The sequence below is a fragment of the Myxocyprinus asiaticus genome, chromosome 37 (genome assembly GCF_019703515.2).
Source record: "Myxocyprinus asiaticus isolate MX2 ecotype Aquarium Trade chromosome 37, UBuf_Myxa_2, whole genome shotgun sequence".
Lineage (NCBI taxonomy): Eukaryota > Metazoa > Chordata > Actinopteri > Cypriniformes > Catostomidae > Myxocyprinus > Myxocyprinus asiaticus.
Genome location: NC_059380.1, coordinates 452,501 through 475,542, shown reverse-complemented (window position 1 = coordinate 475,542; position 23,042 = coordinate 452,501).

Below are 23,042 nucleotides of genomic sequence, written 5' to 3'. Positions count from 1 at the left end.
GCTGTGACGGAAACAACTGTTCACCAGCTACTGTTTATTCACTGCACAGCACCTATAGAGATCAAATATTAACCACAGTTTACATGTCAGTCACTAGATATACTGATGGGACGACTGTTTCAATTAAGTGTTTATGATGTAGTCACCCTTTTAAATAAAACAATAAGGCACTGGAGACTTGCCATATTGTGAATATAGTCATGGTGAAAGGGATTGCAGACACAACGCTCACCATCTGTTGATCTTACAAAGTATTTTTGTATTGTTTTTACAATAAAAATATCTAAACATTCTTAAAACTAGATACTTGAGAAGCAAAATGACAAGATATTAAGTCTTGTTTTCAGAGATATCTGACAAATGTAAAAACTTTTATGCTTATAAAATAAAAAAATAAAAAAAACTGTTTGCCAATGGGGTAAGAAGAAAACTTGATTCAAAGAGAAAAAAAGTTTCTTTTTCTGACCCCATTGGCAAAACGTTTCTTCTTGTTTTCAGCATAAACCACACCAATTTTTGTTGGATATCTCTGAAAATAAGACTTAATATCTTATGCCATTCTGCTTCTCAAGTAAAAAAAAAAATTGTTTTTTGTTTTTTTAGGTTTTAAGGATGCTCAGATATTTTAACTGGAAAACAAAACAAAAATGCTCAGTAAGAAAATGATTTTTCGCCATGTAGCATGACCTCTCGCTCCTTAATGCTCAACTTAAAACTCCCTCTGATGTCAGTCAGATTCTTCAAGCTGATTACAGATCAGTGATTGGATTACACTCAAATAACAGCACCACATCAGAGCTTAACCAGTCCTGTTTAACCACAAGGATATTTATGCTACTTTAGTATTTCAGCCAGAAGAGAGATTAAACAAAGAAAACAGGCAACTGGTGACTCCACTTGTGAAAGTCTTATGAGACAGCTGGTCCAGACCTGTTGAGATAGTCCAGCGGAAACATGATGATCTTCTGATGTCAGTGTAAAGATCTCGCCACACAAACATGAGAAAGCTCTGGGAACATGGTGCACTGAGGTAATGGATTAAAAACACACACACACACACACACACACACACACATTCACGATCATTGTCTTAACATGGATAATGTTGGCTGATCACTCGAGAGAACAGAAGCATATACTTGCTTCAACTGACATGGTTGCTTTTGCTAAAACTGGCCAAATCTAGAGATATTCATTTTACTGAAAATGATCAACATGAAAACAAAACTGACCCTATTTACTTTCGCAATTCATGTTTCTGAATTAGTTGTGAGAATGTAATAACTGGCTCCGTATGTGAAACAACTCATTTTTCTACCAGCTGAGACACTTTACACCATCCAGTTAATTCAAGGGATAAAATCAAGCCCCGTCCTACACTTTGTTCTCTCAGAAATATGTCCTGAAAAGTCTTATGAATAATGAATATATGAGGGGGGCCTGGGTAGCTCAGCGAGTATTGACGCTGACTAGTCGCGAGTTCGAATCCAGAGCGTGCTGAGTGACTCCAGTCAGGTCTCCTAAGCAACCAAATTGGCCCGGTTGCTAGGGAGGGTAAAGTCACGTGGGGTAACCTCCTCGTGGTTGCTATAATGTGGTTCTCACTCTCGGTGGGGTGCGTGGTGAGTTGTGCGTGGATGCCGTGGAGAATAGTGTGAAGCCTCCATATGCGCTACGTCTCCATGGTAGCGCGCTCAACAAGCCACGTGATAAGATGCGTGGATTGATGGTCTCAGACGCGGAGGCAACTGAGATTCGTCTTCCACCACCCGGATTGAGGCGAGTCACTACACCACCATGAGGACTTAGAGCACATTGGGAATTGGGCAGAAATTGGGTAGAAAAGGAGAGAAAATCACAAAAAATATAAAAAATGAACAAATAATGAATATATGAATTTTAATACATAGAATAATATACTGTATTTTGTTCATTAAGTTTAACATTAGTAGTATTCCAATTATTCTAACTTATTACACAGTACTCTGGAATACTCAGTTCTGATTGCTCAATGGCGCCATCTAGTGGTCTGATTTCTCTGAGTAACAACCGCACATCCACGTATCAGACCTTTCCTGCTTCTCAGATCACTGTGAGATCTCTACAAGTAAGCTAATAAAATAATTTCAATTCAAATCAATGTTTCATGGGCATTTATTTATTTATTTGTTTATTTGGCAAGTAGTCTTGTAATAAGCTGGATAATGAGCAGTCAGACGTTCATTAATTACAAAATAAACACCAACAGAACTCCAACATAAACCAGAGGTGGATTTCAGCTGTGTAGTGATTTATTACTTCTCACTTAATTACATAATTTCAATGCAAATCAATATTTTATGTCCATTTATTTAGTTATTTGGTTAGTAGCCTTGATTTAAGCTGGATCACTTTGGGGTCCTGATCACCCTGTCAGGGTTTATTTAGCATTAACTGGCTGACTGTACAGTGTCTCTTACTTAACAGAAATTGTCATGTCTAACTCTGAAACTCTGACAAAAATAGCTAAATATATTAACCATTAGCTAGCTAACAGAGAGTAGAGATCCAGCAATACTATAAACAAAGGAATGGTGAGACAGCATCTACAGCGAGAGTCCTTTTCCTCAGGAACTCTCTTTGCGTCCATACTGGGGTGTTTCTCTTTACGTCTGATAAACTCCAGGACATCTGATGATAACCCTCACACTCACAACTTGAACAAGTGCCAGTGAAAGCAAAGAGTGGAATGCCAAGACAAGATGCATGTGATATAAATAGCAGTGTTTGATTGTACAACTGTATTCTTTTTTCAGACGGCCCATGAGTGTTTTTAGATGGAAGTCAGTGGGGTCACTCGAGTTTGGAGTGGTAACATACTTTGGATGAGCTTCATCAGTGAATGATGTTTATTGTAGGAACAAAAGCAACTACACTTGTTTATGTGACCATTGTTATAAAAGTTTGAAAAAATTCACATATGTGGAAAATGGGACCATTTTCCCTTAAAAGTTGAAAAAACGTTACAGTACTTATTTTTCATAACTTTCAACTCAAACACATCTCTGGGTAATTTTATTTCATTTTAATATAAATTTTAGTATATTTTATTGTGTTATCACTGTACAATATGATTCTATTCATTAACATTAGTAAATGCTTTCATATATTTACTGTGCATTTTCACATTGAGAATAAATGTATTCATGCAAAAACTGATAATTGTGTCTTTCAGAGGCTTTATATGGAGTTAGGATGAAAATAAGGTGCATTTCAAACTGTTCTGAGACCAGTGCAGACAGACAGCACACTGGAGGTTAAGTCATTCACTAAATAGGGAGCAAGGGAGCATCCTATAGCTCTCTATGCAGTTAAGTGCATTCACTCCTAAAATCTGATCAAAAGTTCAGTTTCAGGCTGCAGATGATGTTTGGATCACTCAACATGTTTGACAGACATGTGACAATGATAATCAGTACATAGATTCAGAATTTATAATGTATCATTTTATTTTAACATGGCTGACAGTGATTGGATGATGCTGGACATTACTTTGAATCAGAATAATTTATTCAGCTTTATAGAAAATCAGCTGTAATGTCTGTAACGTCTCAAAATAACCAACACTCCTGGACACATAATAAACTATTTGATGAAAAAAATCTGATTTTCTATAGCTTGGTATAATTAAAAATTTCACAACTTAGTCTCGCTGTCCACATATGTGGACATCAGTTTTTAGTAAAAACGATTTGCTCTAGACATTTATTTATTTATTTATTTTTATTTGCTTGTTTATTTGGTGCTACAAGTTACAAATCAAAAAGTGTGCAAAAAAATGCACAGAGCAGTCATGCAGGGGAGGTTAAAAATGTCATGTGGTGTAACCATCAAGTAAAAGTTATTAAAATACCTCAATTATACAACTTAATTATAATTTCCCCCCCCAAATTTTTTTTCAAATATCATGAATTTTTCTCAGGGTTACACCACATGACAAACAAAATACACCTTTTCACAAAAATGTCAAAATATCAGATTGTTTTTAAACTCTCGAGGGTCTTGAGGGTCTAAAGGGCTCCTCTCTGTTTTATGGTTTTTATCAACATAAACAGCTAAATGGCTACTTACATGTTGGTCACACCACATGACTATGATTTTGTAGAAACAGTGTTTCAAATATTAATTATATTTTAAAACAAAATTGTTACACGGCTTACCTCATGTCTGCATTTCTTTTGTAATGAATTTCAGCTTTTAATGAGACGGTAACACGTCATAGATTACATTTGTTAACATTAGTTTACATGAACTAACAATGAACAGAACTTATTAAGCATTTATAATCTTAGTTAATGTTAATTAAAACATATCCAAATACATTTTTAAAATCAAAAGTTGTATTAGTTAACATTAGTTAATGCACTATGAACTAACATTGAACCACTGTATTTTTATTAAGTAACATTAGCAAAGATTCATAAATGCTGTAACAAATATATATTGTTAATTGTTTGTTCATGATACTTAATGCATTAACTAATGTTAACGAATGGAATCTTATTGTAAAGTGTTACCAATGAGACTTTTAATGAGATTTCTTTTTCTGTCTCTGGACAGTTACACCACATGATATTTGTGACCTTAAAAAACATTGAAATGACTATGAACTCAGAAACTGAAGAAATGTCATCATAGAAACGGTGTATTCAAGTAACTGTTTTGTGTGAATGACATTTTATTTTAATAATATATCTTTATTGGGGGTCTGGGTAGTTGAGCGAGTATTGACGCTGACTATCACTCCTGGAGTCACGAGTTTGAATCCAGGGTGTGCTGAGTGACTCCAGTCAGGTCTCCTAAGCAACCAAATTGGCCCGGTTGCTAGGGAGGGTAGAGTCACATGGGGTAACCTCCTCATGGTCGCTATAATGTGGTTCTCGCTCTCGGTGGGGTGTGTGGTGAGTTGTGCATGGATGCCGCGGAGAATAGCGTGAAGCCTCCACACACGCTACATCTCCGCGGTAACACGCTCAACAAGTCACGTGATAAGATGCGTGGATTGACGCGCGGAGGCAACTGAGATTCGTCCTCCACCACCCGGATTGAGGCGAGTCACTACGCCACCACGAGGATTTAGAGCGCATTGGGAATTGGCCATTCCAAATTGGGGAGAAAAAGGGAGAAAAAAAATTCATATAAATAAATATATGATATAATTTAACAGGTCTGGACAAAAACTGATCATCACATCAGTGACCCAGATGCTATTATGTAACTACACCAAAAAACATCTTTCTCCATTGACAGCCAAAGTACTCGTGTATTCTGCTAAAATAACACTTTTTGCAAGCAACACATACATTGCAACTATTTCATTACAGTATATGTTTTAACAGTCACATAGTGTATGTTTTTGGAAGACTCTTAAAAGCATGGACTTCTGTTGCCCTCTTCAGTTATTATAGTCATCAAACAGAGCAATGTTTTGATGGCACATAAAACCAGCATACAACATTGGACATCGCATTTAAAATGGTTAGAAAAAAATAACAAGCATAATTCTGCTTCATGTCTCAGATGGACTAATATCATAAAGCTCTCTACAAATAATATCATACAGACAAGAGATGCATCATGGGGGAGATCACTGAACAGCCATCTGGAGGATGACAGACTGAGATGAAGTTTAGACAACCTGGAGGTCAAAGGGTAAAGAGGCAAAAGGCCTGCAGCATTAAGTCAAATGCACATGAAAAGCACACACGCGGAACGTACACACAATTCCACTTAAAAGCCGTTTTGCACAGAATATAAGTGTGCTTTGTGTGTGTTTGTAAAACCTTTAAGTTGGAGCTAGAACTTATTCAATCAGTTCCTACATTCTCATTATTTCTACTTGTAGGGCTTTTTCAAAAGGCTTGTATGCCCTTTTTGATGATGTGTTTGTGTATAATTAGGGTAAAGGAATGTCGTTATCAGATCCTTTCATACTTTTGGAGGTTGATGTAAATTCCTGAAATGCCACTGAGACACAGTGTCTTCATTAGGAGTTCACCTCTGACCTCTCTCTGTTCTCCTAAATAATAACAGACTCTTCTTTGACCTCTGAGAGGCCTTACCAGAACGGTTCTTTTTTTGAGCACTAGCTAATAGACGAGGTGCTTTGTTTTGTTTTGGTTTTTTGTTGTTGTTGGTTTTTTTTAACATTCTATATATCTTTATTCATTTTTTTTAGTTTTAAAACTGAACAATGGATAAAATCACCAAATAAATAAAAAATAAATAAATAATAATAAGTAATTCAATAGATAAATGATGTACATAAAAAAAAAATGTATATCAATTAATTAAACAATTATGCAGCTGTTGATTATTAGAATAGACAAAGTACACAGTCTGTATGATAATAAAAGGATCTCTCTAAGTAAATGCTGGAAATTAGATTTAGTCTAGTTCAGATAATACAACATGTTCCTTAATATATTGCTTTTAAGGGTCCCAAGCTTTATTGTAGGGTTTAAAAGAGCCTCACACAAGATTGAAAGGGATGAAGCACAGTGTAGTTTCCTTTAGAGGTGGGACTGTCTGATGAGCAACAAGAATTTTAAATCTTTCTTCAAGAGAAAGATGCCCAAGAGTGCCCAAAAGATGAAAAAATTGCCCAGAGAGCTCTTCAATAGCGAAGGACCCGTGCAGTCACACAAAGGGGGTACACAAAACACTGAGGCGTGCTGATACTGCCACGGTCCCATCAGGCAGAACCTCAACCTGACAAGGTGACCAGACCGTGACAAGTAGAGCACTAGATGTCTCTTTAGACCTCAGCCTACTGTACTACAGCAGAGCTTTGCATTTCACCACAGAATGTGTTGCTGAATCAACGGTAAAATGCACACGACTCTTTATACTTTTATTCTATGTTCTTAAACTGAGCTGAGCCAATCCTGTTTACCCACAAGATTTGCAACGGAGGAATTATAAAGAGAGAGAATAATAGAAACAAACAGGCAACTTCACAAAATGCACCTGTGTATCATAAAAGGGCAATAAGGTTTTTTTTCTGTTGGCCCGGTCAGACCAGTAGTTCAGATTTTTACTGGCGCCACCACACACACACACACACACACACACACACACACACACACACACACACACTCACACACACAAAACAAAATGTGTTTAAAAAATGTACATTTACCAATATATTGGTAATACTTACCATTCAAGTTCTATTTGTTAACATGAGTAAATGCATTAGTTGTCATGAACTAACAATGAACAATATAATTATTACAGCATTTATGAATCTTGGTTAGTGTTTATAATAAGGGAATGTTAATCTATAAATGTACAATTGTTAATTTTAGTTCATGTTATTTCATATGTTAATTAATGTTAATGTACACATTTTTTTTATTGTTAACAATGCATTATGTATTAATATCCAGTATATTGAAATTAACATTAACCATGAATAATACCTGCTGTTAGTTCATGTTAAATAATGTAGTTAACATATTTTAAATGCAACCTAAAAGTGTTACCATATTTTTTATGTGCCAGGAAAAACAATAATTAAATGTTTGATTTAAAATAAAAAATAAAGTTAAAAAGTTTCTTTACTTGCAATAATAACTGGAAATTATAGAGTGATAATGTTACTTCAAACATACTTTGCTGGAAAACATTTGCTACAAAACTGGTTTGTTTATCATTTATTTTTAACTCAATTTAGATAAAACCTTGTCTGTTAGTCAGCTAGATAACGTTACCTTGGTGAATTTTAAATCAGCTAAATTCACAACCACAACGGTACATCACAGAAACCAAATGCATAAGTTTGCATGGCATAAAAACACACATCGAATGTTAGATCGCACTGGCCTGATTGGCTGAAACTCACTGACTGTGAGTGCTGACTCACACTTATCTCATCTCATCAAGAGAGGTTAAATCAGGCAACACTGTGGCTCTTTGCCATTCTCAGTCCTGTGAGATAACTAGTCTTGACTGGTTAAAGGTGGGTAAGCTGAGTTGTTCTCAGGAGTGTCTCATCTTGGGCTGTTCAGTCGCTTGATGTCAGCACAGACATCTCACCACACAAACCCTAGAATGCTCCTCAAATACAGCACATCACAGAAATTGCTCTGCTTACATTGAAATAGACTATTGTCCTGGTTACTTTCGTAACCTCCGTTCCCTGATGGAGGGAACAAGATGTTGTGTCAATGTAGTGACACTAGGGGTCACTCTTGGGAGCCCCAAACACCTCTGCTTTTTTGAAAAAAGGCCAATGAGAATTGGCGAGTGGAATTTTCATGCCACTCCCCCGGACATATGTAACCACTCATTCAGGTTTTGTGCTGAGGAGCCGAGACCAGGTCCCAGCCATTTCAGTGGGTAGTTCAGTGTTGTGGCAAGAGGGACACAACGCCTCGTTCCCTCCATCAGGGAACGGAGGTTACGGAAGTAACCAGGACGTTCCCTATCTGTCACTCACTTGACATTGTGTCGATGTAGTGACACTAGTGGTCCCTATACAAAACATCACAACTAGCTGAACTGTGTTATGTGAACTGGCGGTGTGTGATGGGCAGACTGCTGTATGCCTCGTAGCCAGTGCACCAGGCCGTCACGTAACCTCCCCCAACACTCTTATGAGCGTCGAACGGTCCATTAGGAACAAGTCGGCTGCCCAACTATAGGGACAGGCTAGCCCAGCCGAGGCCTCTTTTCCCTCTCTTTTCTCCCCAAAAAGAGTGGAATCTGTTAACTGACTGGGAGCCATAAGTGTCTGTGTCGGGGGCTGTCCCTCCCAAGGGGAAGACACCGTGGAGACCACACCCCGCCCAAAAAGAGGGGGTGGGGGTATTCTGAGTGGAATACGTCACATGGTCTTACTGAGTCTTGTCGGAAGTATTGTCTTGAACTTGTGCTGTTTGTTTACTGTCTTGAACTCACGTCGCTTAAACGTAGGTTGGTGTGTGTGCGCTATATTGTTTTGACTTGTCCCAGGTTATTCACTGCTAGATTTGGAGTTGGTTATCCAGTGTGTGTAAAACTATTGTGGTTTTTAGTGTCTATAAACAGTGCTTCAATTGTTTTAGAGCATTATTTATTGCTAAAGTGCAGAATGATTTATTTGCGGTGTACGGAAGTCACGCTTGTCACCTCGTGCGACCCTTAGTTTCTGTTGACCACGTGACTAGCTTTGTTGTGTTAAGTAGCATTAAGGCATGCCCAGCTTTTTCATTGAACGGCTCATTATCATCGCGTATATATTTGACTTGAATGCTGACGTGGAAGTGGCAGCGGAAGTGGTAGCCCTCATGTAAAGCCCTCCTCGTGTGAAGACCTACTTGAGTAAAGACCAGCTAGTCTACCAGTGCAAGTCCACCGAGCAAGGACCCCGACAAGGCGCCACTCACCATAGCACGTAAGTATCTTGTTATTGTGTCTCTTTTCTTATTTTCCTTATATATACTAACATGTCTACTTCACGAATAACATATGCCTTCAAGCACATCCCTGTTATCTGTTACAGACCATTTACATGATATCGATGCAAGACCAAACGCAACCCACACAACCTATGGCCACTTTGCACATCAGCACCTGCTCCGCTCTCTTTTTCAGTGGGACTCTGGAACTGCCAGTCAACTGTGAACAAAGCTGATTTCATTCCAGCCTTTGCCACACAGTCCACCCTCAGCATCCTGGCACTGACAGAAACATGGATATGTCCAGAGGATACAGCAACACCTGCTAATCTCTCCAACAACTTCTCCTTCTCTCACACCCCTCGACACACCAGTAGGGGTGGGGGAATAGGTTTGCTCATTCATAACAACTGGACTTTTTCACCACAATCTTCACTATGTAACAATACTAGTTTTTAATTCCATGCTATTACTACAATTCAACCCAGAAAAATACATGTTGTTGTCATCTATCGCCCTCCAGGTCAGCTGACAAACATTCTTGATGAGTTGGATGTCCTGCTGTCCTCCTTGCCGGATTTCAACATACACCAAGACAAGCCCCAGGCCACTGAACTGAATACTCTCCTGGCCTAATTTGATTTGGAAAAACTACACACCACAGCAACTCACAGATCAGGCAACCAGCTGGACCTCATTTTTACACTTAACTATACCAACTCAAATATTCTTGTTACTCCTTTACATGTCTCTGATCACTACTTTGTTCAATTCAACATGATCCTCCCATCTACATTAAAACAGACTCCACATTTGGTTTCCTTTCGCCATAAACTCCGTTCCCTTTCACCCTCTCGCCTTTCCACTGCTGTCTCTACCTCTCTTCCTACACAAAACGTATTTACCACGCTTAATATAAACACTGCCACAGACACACTAAGCTCTACTTTAACAACCTGTCTAGACAACATCTGTCCTGTCTCCTCTAGGCCAGCACGTGCTACACCACCCAGCCCCTGGCTGTCTGACGTCCTTCGTGAACATCGTACTAACCTCAGGGCAGCTGAGAGGAGATGGCGGAAATCTAAAGATCCAGCAGATTTAGGTAAATATCAGTCTCTGCTTGCAACTTTTTCAGATAACGTTAAATCTGCAAAAACCTCCTATTACCAGAACAAGATCAACAGCACCACAGACACTTGCAGCTTGTTTAGAACATTCAACACACTTCTCTGCCCTCCACCTCCACCACCAGACACATCAATGACAGCAGATGTCTTCGCCACATTTTTACTAATAAGGTTACAACCATCAGCAATACATTCTCAGCACCACACCCTGTCAAACACCTGTCTCCTGTATGCAACTCTTCTGTCTCTATGTTCTCTCCTCTGACTGACACTGAGGTCTCTAAACTCCTCCTCTCCAACCACCCCACCACCTGTTCCCTTGGCCCCATTCCTTCTCACCTTCTCCAGGCCATTTCTCCGTCCATCCTACCTGCACTCACACACATAATTAACACATCTCTACTTACAGGCACTTTTCCCACTACATTTAAGCAGGCTCGAGTAACCCCGCTGCTGAAGTAACCCACACTTAATCCCACACAAATAGAACACTACAGACCAGTCTCTCTCATCCCATTCATGGCAAAAACACTTGAAAGGGCAAATCTCTGCCTATCTTTCACAGAACAAGCTGCTGGATGACAATCAGTCAGGCTTCGAAAGTGGACACTCCACCAAGACTGCCCTGCTGTCTGTCACTGAGACGCTGAGATGGGCAAAAGCTGAATCCAGATCATCCGTCCTGATTCTGCTGGACCTTTCTGCAGCCTTTGACACAGTCAACCATCAGATCTTACTCTCTACCCTCTCCTCGCTGGGCATCACAGGAATTGTGCTTGACTGGTTTAATTCCTATCTCTCAGGTAGGTCCTTCAAGGTAGCCTGGAGAGGTGAGGTATGTAAGCCACATCAGCTACTTACTGGGATACCTCAGGGATCAGTGCTTGGGCCACTTCTGTTCTCTATATACACAACATCACTGGGACCCATCATTCAGGCACATGGTTTCTCTTACCACTGCTATGCTGATGACACACAACTCTACTTGTCTTTCCAGCCCAACGACACCACAGTGACTGCTCGAACTTCTGCCTGCCTGGCGGACATCTCGGCCTGGATGAAGGAGCACCACCTGCAACTCAACCCAGCCAAGACTGAACTCCTTGTCTTTCCAGCCAACCCTGCTGTTGAACACAACATCACCATGCAGCTGGGTGCAACTACAGTAACGCCTTCCAAATCAGTCAGAAATCTAGGGGTAACCATCAACAACAGACTAAATTTCACAGACCACATCTCAAAGACCGCAAGATCATGTAGATTTACACTCTACAGTATCAGGAATATAAGATCCTTCCTCTCTGAACATGCCACACAACTGCTTGTCCAGTCACTTGTCATAACTAGACTGGACTACTGTAATGCTCTCATTGCAGGCCTCCCTGCATGTGCAACTAGACCCCTCCAAATGATCCAGAATGCAGCAGCACATCTGGTCTTTAATGAAGCAAAGAGAACACATGTTACACCACTCCTTGTCTCTCTCCACTGGCTGCCGGTTGATGCACGGATCAAATTCTGCTCCAGCATACCTAAATCATTTATGCAGAGCTATGCGCCCACTAGAAGCCTGCGGTTGACTAAGGAACATTGCCTTGTTGTACCTACATAAAGAGGCACCAAAACACTTTCCCGGACTTTCAGCTTCATCGTACCACGTTGGTGGAACGACCTTTCCAACTCCATCCATGAAGCTTACTCACTCTCTGTCTTCAAAAAATGACTAAAAACACATCTTTTCCATGAGCACTTAACCAGTCATTAAAAAAATAATTAAAAAAATAAAAAAATCCTGTTGCACTTTATTCTGTTTTGAATACTATTATGATGCTAGTGAAACTTTGTAATACAGCACTTTTCATACCACTGTTTCCTTAAGATGATTTGCTTATGTTTTCCTCTTTTGTAAGTCACTTTGGATAAAAGCATCTACCAAATGAATAAATGTAAATGTAAACGTAAATGTCATGTGGAGAGGTCCCATGGTAGGTCCTACCCAAAGGGGGAGGAGTTTCTACAGAGCATGGTGACCATGGGCAGAGGGGTCTCTGCCCAAGGAAGATGCAGTTTGCCATCAGGGAAACAATTTTGTGGAAGATATCACATGGGGTCGCCTTCGGGAACCAGCACATGTGGAGCACCTACCTCAGTACAGGGGCTCATTAGCGCACGTACTGGGCTGGTCAGCAATTTTTTCTGCAAACTCAACTGCCAGAGGGCTAAGGAGGAAAGTCATCCAGGGATCACAGTCTGTGAACACGACTGGGAGTCAAGAGTGCACGTTTTCACCTCAAGGGAGGGGAAAGGCGCTATGCGCAAGCGGTACACCCAGCCAGTTTGTCCCGGAACTTACCTGCTCATGCCTGCCAATGCACGGGATGAGACCGGCTCAACCCGGAGATTGTAGAACCTCGCAAATGTGTTGGGTGTTGCCCAGCCCGCTGCCCTGCAGATGTCTGCCAAAGAGGCGCCACTGGCCAGGGCCCAGGAGGCTGCCACACTCCTGGTGGAGTGGGCTCCTAACCCCGTAGGGGGTGGTACATCCTGAGGCTGATATGCCATCACGATGGCGTCAATGACCCAGTGGGTGATCCTCTGTTTGGAGACAGTGCTTCCTTTCCGCTGTCCACCAAAGCAAACAAAGAGCTGCTCGGAGCTTCTAAGGCTATGCGTGCGATCCAAATAGATGAGTAAAGCTCACACCGGACACAGCAACACCAAGGCTGGGTCTGCCTTCTCCTGGGGCAGTGCTTGCAGGTTCACCACCTGATCCCTAAAAGGGATCGTGGGAACCTTGGGCACATAGCCCGGTCGGGGTCTCAGGATCATGTGAGAGTAACCCAGACCGAACTTCAGGCACGATTAGCTGACAGAGAATGCCTGCAGGTCCCCTACCCTTTTGATGGAAGTGAGCGCAGTCAGGAGGGCAGTATTCAAAGAGAGTGCCTTAAGCTCAGCTGACTCCAAGGGCTCAAAGGGAGCTCCCTGTAGACCCCGAAGGACTAGCGGCTACATACACCTTCAGGGTGGAGGGGGACAGCCACCCCTCCAGCCTCTCCTGCAGGAAGGAAAGCACTGATCCGACTGCACATCTCTGGGGGTCTTCATGTCGGGAAGAACACCACTTAGTGAACAGATGCCACTTCAAGGCATACAGGCGCCTTGTAGAGGGAGCCCTAGCCTGAGTGATCGTGTCTACCACCACGGGTGGTAGGCCACTTAGGTCTTCCACGTCCCGTCCAGGGGCCAGACGTGGAGATTCCTGAGGTCTGGTCGCGGATGCCAGATGGTGCCCTGTCCCTGAGAAAGAAGGTCCTTCCTCAGGGGAATTCACCGGGGGGGCTGTCGTGAGGAGCGTGAGATCCGAGAACCACGTCTGGGTGGGCCAGTAGGGTGCTACTAGGATGATCTGCTCTTCATCCTCCCCAGCCTTGCACAAGGTCTGTGCAAGTAGGCTCACTGGGCTAAACGCGTATTTGTGTAGTCCAGGGGGCCAGCTGTGTGCCAGCGCATCTATACTGAGGGGTGCCTCGGTCAGGGCGTACCAAAGCGGGCAGTGGGAGGAGTTCCGGGAAGCAAACAGGTCTACCTGTGCTTGATCAAATCGACTCCAAATCAGCTGGACCAACTGAGGGTGGAGTCTCCACTCTCCCCTGAGGGTAACCTGACATGACAGCTCGTCCGCTGCGGTGTTGAGTTCACCCGGGATGTGAGTGGCTCATAGCGACTTGAGGCACTGCTGACTCCAGAGGAGGAGACAGCAGGCGAGTTGTGACATGCAATGGGAGTGTAGACTGCCTTGGCGGTTGATGTACGCTACCGTCAAGGTGTTGTCTGTCTGTCTGTCTGTCTCATATGCATCAACCCGAGCGGTGTGGCCACCACTGAGGATGCCATATGCCCCAGGAGCCTCTGAAAAAGTTTTAGTGGAACCGCTGTTCTCCGTCTGAACACCTTCAGACAGTTCATCACCGACTGTGTGCGCTCGTTCGTGAGGTGCACTGTCATCGAGACTGAGTCCAACTCCAAACCGAGAAAAGAGATGCTCTGAACCGGGGAGAGTTTGCTCTTTTCCCAGTTGACACAAAGCCCCAATCGGCTGAGGTGCCAGAGCACGAGGTCCCTGTGTGTGCACAGCAACTCTCGAGAGTGAGCTAGGATTAGCCAGTCGTCGAGATAGTTGAGGATGCGGATGCCCACTTCCCTTAGCAGGGACAAGGGCTGCCTCTGCGACCTTTGTGAAGACACGAGGGGAGGAGGACAGGCCGAAGGGGAGGACCTTGTACTGGTACGCCTGGCCTTCGAAGGCAAACCGCAGGAAGGGTCTGTGTTGAGGTAAGACCGAGACGTGGAAGTACACGTCCTTCAGGTCTACCACCGCGAACCAATCTTGATGCCAGATGCTCGCTAGAATGCGTTTTTGCATCAGCATCTTGAACGGGAGTCTGTGCAAAGCCCGGTTCAGTACTCACAGGTCCAGGATTGGTCGCAACCCACCGCCTTTCTTTGGTACGATGAAGTAAGGGCTGTAGAACCCATTCTTCATCACGGCTGGAGGGACAGGCTCTATCGCGCCCTTGCGCAGAAGGGTAGTGATCTCCGCACACAAAGTAGCAGAGTTCACGCCTTTCACCGAGGTGAAGTGGACACCGCTGAACCTGGGCGGGCGCCTGACGAACTGAATCATGTAGCAGAGTCGGACGGTCCGGGTCAGCCATCGCGATGGGTTGGAAAGCACGAGCCAAGCACCCAAACTCTAGGCGAGGCGGACCAAGGGAATGATCACGTCGGATGTACCGGCGGGTGGGGCCTCGCGGCGGGGCAGAGCTCGAGGTGCCACATCGAGGGGATTCGAGCCCCGTGGCCATGCTGAGTCCAGGGACATCGAAGCACTTACCTGGCTCCTGCTACCCACCATAAGATTGGCCGAGGAGGGGGGAGGAGTCTCATCCCCGTAGTCCACCGGACCCAATCCCAATCCAATGGAGGGTTCCACTCTAGCCCGACGCTCGCGGCCGCCCGGGAAAGCATGTCCGTCATTTCCACATCGGCCTGGGACTGGGCGACCATTCCCGAAGGAGGAAGCCCAGTCGAAGCCTCTGCGTCTGACTGGATGAGCCCACTCTCCAATGCTGCGCTCGATAACTCGTCTTCTTCCCGGGCTCTGAATGAGAGGTCAAACTCGCCCTGAGATGAGCCGGCGATCTTGTCCGAGCACCCGACCAGGGCAAGCGAGTGAGCTGAGGAATGGGTGGCCCATGGGGGTTACCCGGCAGAGGTGGTCCCATTGAGGTCCCCAAATTGCCCCCAGTGCTAACCGGCACGGCCTCATACCCGTAGGTAGAAGGACCGAGGCGGGGAGCCGCTGGGGTGGCTTGCTTTCTTACGAATGCAAGCCGTGACCGCAACGTTGCCATGGTCATGTTCTTGCAGACACGCCCAGACATGTAAGACAGCAATCGTGGCCGTCAGAAGTGGAGAGATAATGACCGCAACCAGGAATAACACATAAATGGAAAGGCATCTTTAGAAAGATGTTCCGTGTGTGCCGCTCTTTTAGAAAGAAAATATACTCTTTTTAGAATATATTCTTTTAGTTGTTTCTGCCGAAGCCCCCAGGGGTGTTCTCTGCACTCCACGGGTGCAGAGGGGGAGAAGCCGCTGAAATGCGCCATAGAATCCAGCAGATGAGGTGAATGAACTTCGCGGATGAATTCAGCTTCAATGAATAGAACCGCTCGGCTCTGAAGATAAAATCTGAATGAGTGGTTGCATACCAGCTCCTTTTATACCCGTATGTCCGGGGAAGTGGCATGCAAATTCCACTGCCAATTCTCATTGGCCTTTTTCAAAAAAGCAGAGGTGTTTGGGGCTCCCAAGAGTGACCCCTAGTGTCACTACATCGACACAACGTCGAGTGAGTGACAGATAGGGAATTGTTGTTTCTCAGTTGCAATGGGATTTCTCATTTTAGATAACTTTTCTTCTTTCCATCCATTAGAGAGACTCAAACATAAATTGAATCTTCAGAAGATGTGTAAGTCCTCTGGGCTTCATAAAAACAACCTCATTATGCAACAGAAGATACTGCGGCAATAAAACACAGGAAAGGGAAACATTGTCACTGTGCTGTTCATGCAGACATCCGTGTTACATGACAGACAGAGATTAAATAGTATACAAGCACAGAACATGGTCAGCTTATTATAAAATTGAGATATATAATTAAATTTAATTAAAAGAAACAATTAAGGGACTACAGCTATCACAAAATACTGCAAACATTCATGGATGTTCAAGACGGCAACACACGACATTGAGAACCAAAACCAACTTTTGAACAGGATGCTCTGTAAATTTAGGCTCTATTTATTATTTTGTCTTGTGGAATATACTTAAATATATCTGTTTTACAGTTTCTTCAGCCAGAGCTAAACAAAATAAAAAACAAAACTTTTATGATCTCTCTGAAAATGTTTATGTTGTCTAATCTTTTTTTAAATGTTCAACTTTTAAGATGTATTCATACTGAATAGTGTAAACATCCATACATATAGTTTATATAATGATGTTATATATGCATTTATACACACACTACCAGTCAAACGTTTAGAAACACTTGACTGAAATGTTTCTCATGATCTTAAAAATCTTTTGATCTGAAGGCATATGCTTAAATATTTGAAATTAGTTTTGTAGACAAAAATATAATTGTGCCACCATATTAATTTATTTCATTATAAATCTAAAATTTAATAAAAAAAAAAAATAAGTTTTTGAAATTGATGACTTGGACCAACTAATAAAGAAAAGCAGCCAATAAGTGCCCAACATAGATGGGAACTCCTTCAATACTGTTTAAAAAGCATCCCAGGGTGATACCTCAAGAAGTTGCTTGAGAAAATGTCAAGAGTTCATGTCTGCAAATTCTAGACAAAGGGTGACTACTTTGAAGATGCTCAAATATAACACAGTTTTGATTTATTTGGGATTTTGTTTAGTCACAACATAATTCCCATAGTTCCATTTATGTTATTCCATAGTTTTGATGACTTTACTATTATTCTAAAATGTGAAGAAAACATATAATAAAGAATGAGTAAGTGTTTAACCAGTAGTGTGTATATATATATATATATATATTTCTTCTGTTAAGATAAATATTCACTTACAAAAATAGCACTGTGGTGGTACCATGTACATGATCCTTCATAGCAGAGTAACAGAGAAACATGAACACTTTGAATCTCAGTATGATAATGAACATGAGCATCGTCACGAGGAACAGCAGCCGTCGTGAGGAAGTATGTTCATGGAGACTTTTCCCACATCAAAGAGGCTTTGCAGATTAATAGAAAAATACTTAGAAAGGGAATGCAATTCCATGGATCACACCCATCTGTCTTTAGATACAGAACGAGTTAAATACTACACGGTGAGCTGCTTGTTCAATGGTATTACATGATCCTCCACATTCATGGAAATATGTGTGAATCAGAAGATATTCAGGAAAAATACTGCACATTCTTGACAAATGCAGCAGATATTTCAAATACAACAGAAATGTAGGAACATGGGCTGAATATTGCTGCAGTAAATATTTAGCTATGGCATTACATTTATTTTTATACAGTCTGTTTTCTAGACTTTTTTTGTGCTTGTTTGTGATTGGACCCCATAGTACCATATAAAGTGACGAGATATTAATCGCAGCTGTCAAATCTCTCCACCTTCTGCTCGAGCTGTACTCTATGAAACCGTTTGTTTCCCTCATCATCCCGTGTTTCTGCCTCCTCTAACACAATGATGCATAAATGCACACTTTTTACTTTGCCAGGTGTGTATGTGTGAGTGTGTGTGAGTGAGTGTGTCTGAGTGTATGTGTGTGAGTGTGTGTGTGTGTCTGAGTGTATGTGTGTGAGTGTGTGTGTGTGTCTGAGTGTGTGTGTGAGTGTGTGTGAGTGAGTGTGTGTGTGTGTGTCTGAGTGTATGTGTGAGTGTGTGTGTGTGTCTGAGTGTGTGTGTGTGAGTGTGTGTGTGTGTCTGAGTGTGTGTCGGAGTGTGTGTGTGTGTCTGAGTGTATGTGTGTTTGTGTGTGTGTGTGTGTGTCTGTGTGTGTGAGTGTGTGTGTGTGTGTCTGAGTGTGTGTCAGAGTGTGTGTGTGTGTGTGTGTGTGTGTGTGTGTGTCTGTGTGAGTGTGTGTGAGTGTGTGTGTGTGTGTGTGTGTGTCTGTGCATGCGTGTGTCTGTGAGTGTGTGTGTGCATGTGCGAGTGTGTGTGTGCATGTGTCTTTGAGTGTGCGCGTGTGTGTGCGAGTGTGTGCGTGTGTGCGTGTGTCTGTGAGTGTGTGTGTGTGAGTGTGTGTGTGTCTGTGTGTGTGTGTGTGTGTGTGTACATGAGAGAGAGGTTTATTTATTGATTTAGATGGACAAATCAATTGTGAAATATGTGAAATATTTTAATTGTTTTTGTAAAAGGATTTAATTATTAAAAACGTTGCGAGTTGCAATTCAGCCATTCTTAATCTGTTTTATGTAATCTGTTTCTTTGTTTCTGTGAACATAATTTATGATTATGTTTTCTATCTATTTATGTTATCTTATTATGTTTGTTGATTCCTTATGTGTTCAATGTACTCTAGAAATGGAAAGTCGAGTCGAGCATGTGCACTGTGGGATACTGTACCCTGCACAGTCTGCTCTGCTGTATATTACAGATCTTGGCAAATGTAGTAGGTCATCCAGGTATTTTTCAGACATGCATATTTTCTGTAGGATGAGCAGACTTCTGTACTATTCTATGTCATTTTTAAGTGTAAGTAGTATGACTGAAAATGACAATGCACTGAATTAATGTTGAAAATGCAACAAAAATATATGTTCTACGAGTACCCAGATAATGCACTTCTTCAACCGTCAACCCGGAAGGGGCAGAGTTACCTGACTGCAATGCTGTTCTGACTTAACAACTGTAAATAAAGGACAATGCTGCAACTAGTGAAACTAGTGAAGACAACACCTTATAAATGCGAGTTGAATGCTTTAAAATCCCCCCACGCTGTGTGAAAATGTACAGTACGCTGTTTAAGATACAAGTGTTGAATTAAAGTTGGCTAACGAGCTAAAGCTAGCGGCAACATATCGCATGCATTTGAAACGTGCAAATGCTACAGTGTAGAAAAAAAGTTGTGTTCCATCAAGGACAATACTAGACTTTGAAAATTCATACACTACATGACTGAGTGCCTAGTGCATAGTTTGTCGTTTGGAACACAACTTGAAATTAATCACTGCTTATTAAACGTCTCTGGAATACTCTGATTGGTCAATGGCGCCATCTAGTGGTCTGATATTTCTCAGTAACAACCGCACATCCACGTATCAGACCGCTCATCCGGGTATTACAAGCCATCTTTCCTGCTTCTCAGATCACTGTGTGATCTCTAACTCAAATCAATGTTTCATGTGCATTTATTTGTTTATTTGGCAAGTAGTCTCGTAATAAGATGCATAATGAGACATTTATTAATTTACAAAATAAACAGCAACAGAACTCCGACGTAAACCAGAGGTGGATTTCAGCTGTTCAGTGATTTTATTTTTTATCACATAATTACATAATTTCATCACAAATCAGCATTTTATGTCGATGTATTTAGGGATGCCGCGATTATATGGTTTCACTATTAACCGCGATTAATTCTGAATTTAGAATCTACAGTTAAAAACAGTGAAATGATTTATGTGCATGTGACAAAAAATATTATATATATAATGTATAGATATACTGTATAATTTAAAATAGTTTTTCGGTATAAGCCTAAATGTGAAGATCTCTTGCGCTTTCAGTTCACGTGAAATGGGGGCTTACACACAAACTCCAAAATACAAGAGAGGACTTAGATCTACCAGATTCATATACACCAAAAAAGCGACTTTAATCATCTGTGTGGGAGCTTTTGAATGATTGAGGGTTACTGAAGATGACGGAGGACAGAAGTCATATAAAGATACAGATCCTACAAGTGGGACAGGATGTTCCACAAGTCATCCAAAAACAAACTAGTGGGTTTAACAGTTTTTGCTGTGGTGCTTTTAAAGTGATTCATTAAGAAATGCAACTTTTTGTAATGTTTAAGAGTGCTGACAGCGCACTATGCATCTGTAGTAACTATCAGCATGTGAACTTCAAAGTTGCGTCTTGAATTATCCTCATTGTTTGAGTACAAATTCACAGCATTGAACAGTAAATGTATACCCCTTTATTATGCATAGTCCACAGGTTGTGGACAGACTGAAGAACAGTATTTTTAAGGAATCTGTTGCTGATTCTTTATAGTGGGGTGTCTGACAGACAAGACAACAGATTGCTTTCATAAAAAACATTGGATGCCATGAACTACATGCTACACACTCACCATAATCTTACAGTTACACAGTTCTGAAGACTTCAATCATTCCAGTTACATTAAAGCGAATCATTCCACGCCTGGGATGCAGATAAATGGTGTTTTGTGCCCTATGTTGGAGCGTCTCTTTTTATATACCTCCTATTTATATTTTGTGTATTTATCAGTTTTCCTGTTGTATGGCTGCCTAAGAGTCCATATATCCCTAAGAAACGTGTCCACTAACATGTTCAATTTTTACCTCATTTCTTGCATAATAAGAAAATGTGCAAATAATTGTAAAACCGGTTAACCACGATTTTTTTTCAGTTGGTAATCTAACCATCAAAAACTCACACCGTGGCATTCCTACATGTATTTAGTTGGTTATTAGCAGTGTAATAATGTACAGTCAGCTGGTTGTTAAAAAAAATTGCATGCACTGTGTTTGTGGAAAACAGTTAAAGAGTTATTTTTTGGTATATATCTAAAGACTACCCGAGTGGATTTATGTGGCAACATTTCCACAGATGTACATCAGTTATTAAAAAGCTCACATGTTGGGGGGCCTGGGCAGCTCAGCAAGTAAAGACGCTGACTATCACACCTGGAGTCGCACATTTGAATCCAGGGCGTGCTGAGTGACTCCATTTAGGTCTCCTAAGCAACCAAATTGGCCCGGTTGCTAGGGAGGGTAGAGTCACATGGGGTAACCTCCTCGTGGTCGCTATAATGTGGTTCTCGCTCTCAGTGGGGCACGTGGTGAGTTGTGCGTGGATGCCGCGGAGAATAGCGTGAAGCCTCCACACACACTACGTCTCCACGGTAACGTGCTCAACAAGCCACGTGATAAGATGCGCGGATTGACGGTCTCAGACGCGGAGGCAACTGAGATTTGTCCTCCTCCACCTGGATTGAGGCGAGTCACTATGCCACCACGAGGACTTAGAGCACATTGGGAATTGAGCATTCCAAATTGGGGAGAAAAGGGGAGAAACCAACCCCCCCCCCCCCCACACACACACACAAAAAACAAACAAAAAAAGCTCACATGTTTGTTGCAAGCTGTTCTTGTCCAATCAATGTTGTTAACCTCATGAATATGCAAATGAGAATATTAACCTGGGGTTTACATATGTAAACAATAGTTAGTGGTTCAAAATGACCCTGGGATAACAATCAAATTGATCAAATTGAAAGAAAAAACTGGGTAAAGAAAGAAATGATGGAAAAAGGTTTGGTGTTTGTCAGACATACAGAAGTGCAGGTAAAAGGAGGTCACAAGACAAAGGTTTTTCTCTCTTCATTCTCATTCACAGAACACAAAGAATGCTCTGCATCTCAAACTTGTCTGTGCTGACGTATGGTGCACACTTCACTCAATAAAGGCTTTTCCTTGACCTGTTTCTTCATTTTTTTTTTTATAATTTCCAAGAGCACAGTTCTAACAAAGAGGTCTTCAGACTTTGAGGAAACAGGCATTCTTCTGTACACATCTGGGTCTCAAGTGCTGACAGAAACACTCGCTGCGTCCAAATATCCATACTTCTCTACTTACGTCATATATTTGAGTCATGGGTCAATGCCCTATTACTCTCTATCTACTACTCGCATGCATACCTAAAAGAACGCACTGTTTTGGTGGCAGATAAGTGCATCCTTCATCAAATACAATACATACTCTGACAGTACACAATTTCAGATGCAGCAACTGTGATAAAGTGATCGCAGGTGCCATTCGTCAAGCTTTTACACTTTCTGCATGCAGATCAAGGATGTGAGTTTACATGCTTGACAAATGACGTGTAATTCAAGACTGATCTCCATGTGAATTCAGTGACAGTCGAAATGAAAGCACTTCCTCCAGTGGTGGGAAGTGTTGTTGAATGTATGGTCAAGTGTGAGCTCCAGTTTCCAGATGTAATGTCCACAGGGGGGCGCTAAAAGCCGGATTAATTTTTAGTTGTACATGATGTAATACAGTGAAGAGGAATGCATATTTTATTACCTCTACCCCCAAACCCTAACCCCAACCTTAACCGTCAATGGAGTAAAACTGTAATCTTAAAGGGAAAATGGAAGCTCGAATCGCAGTCATCAATG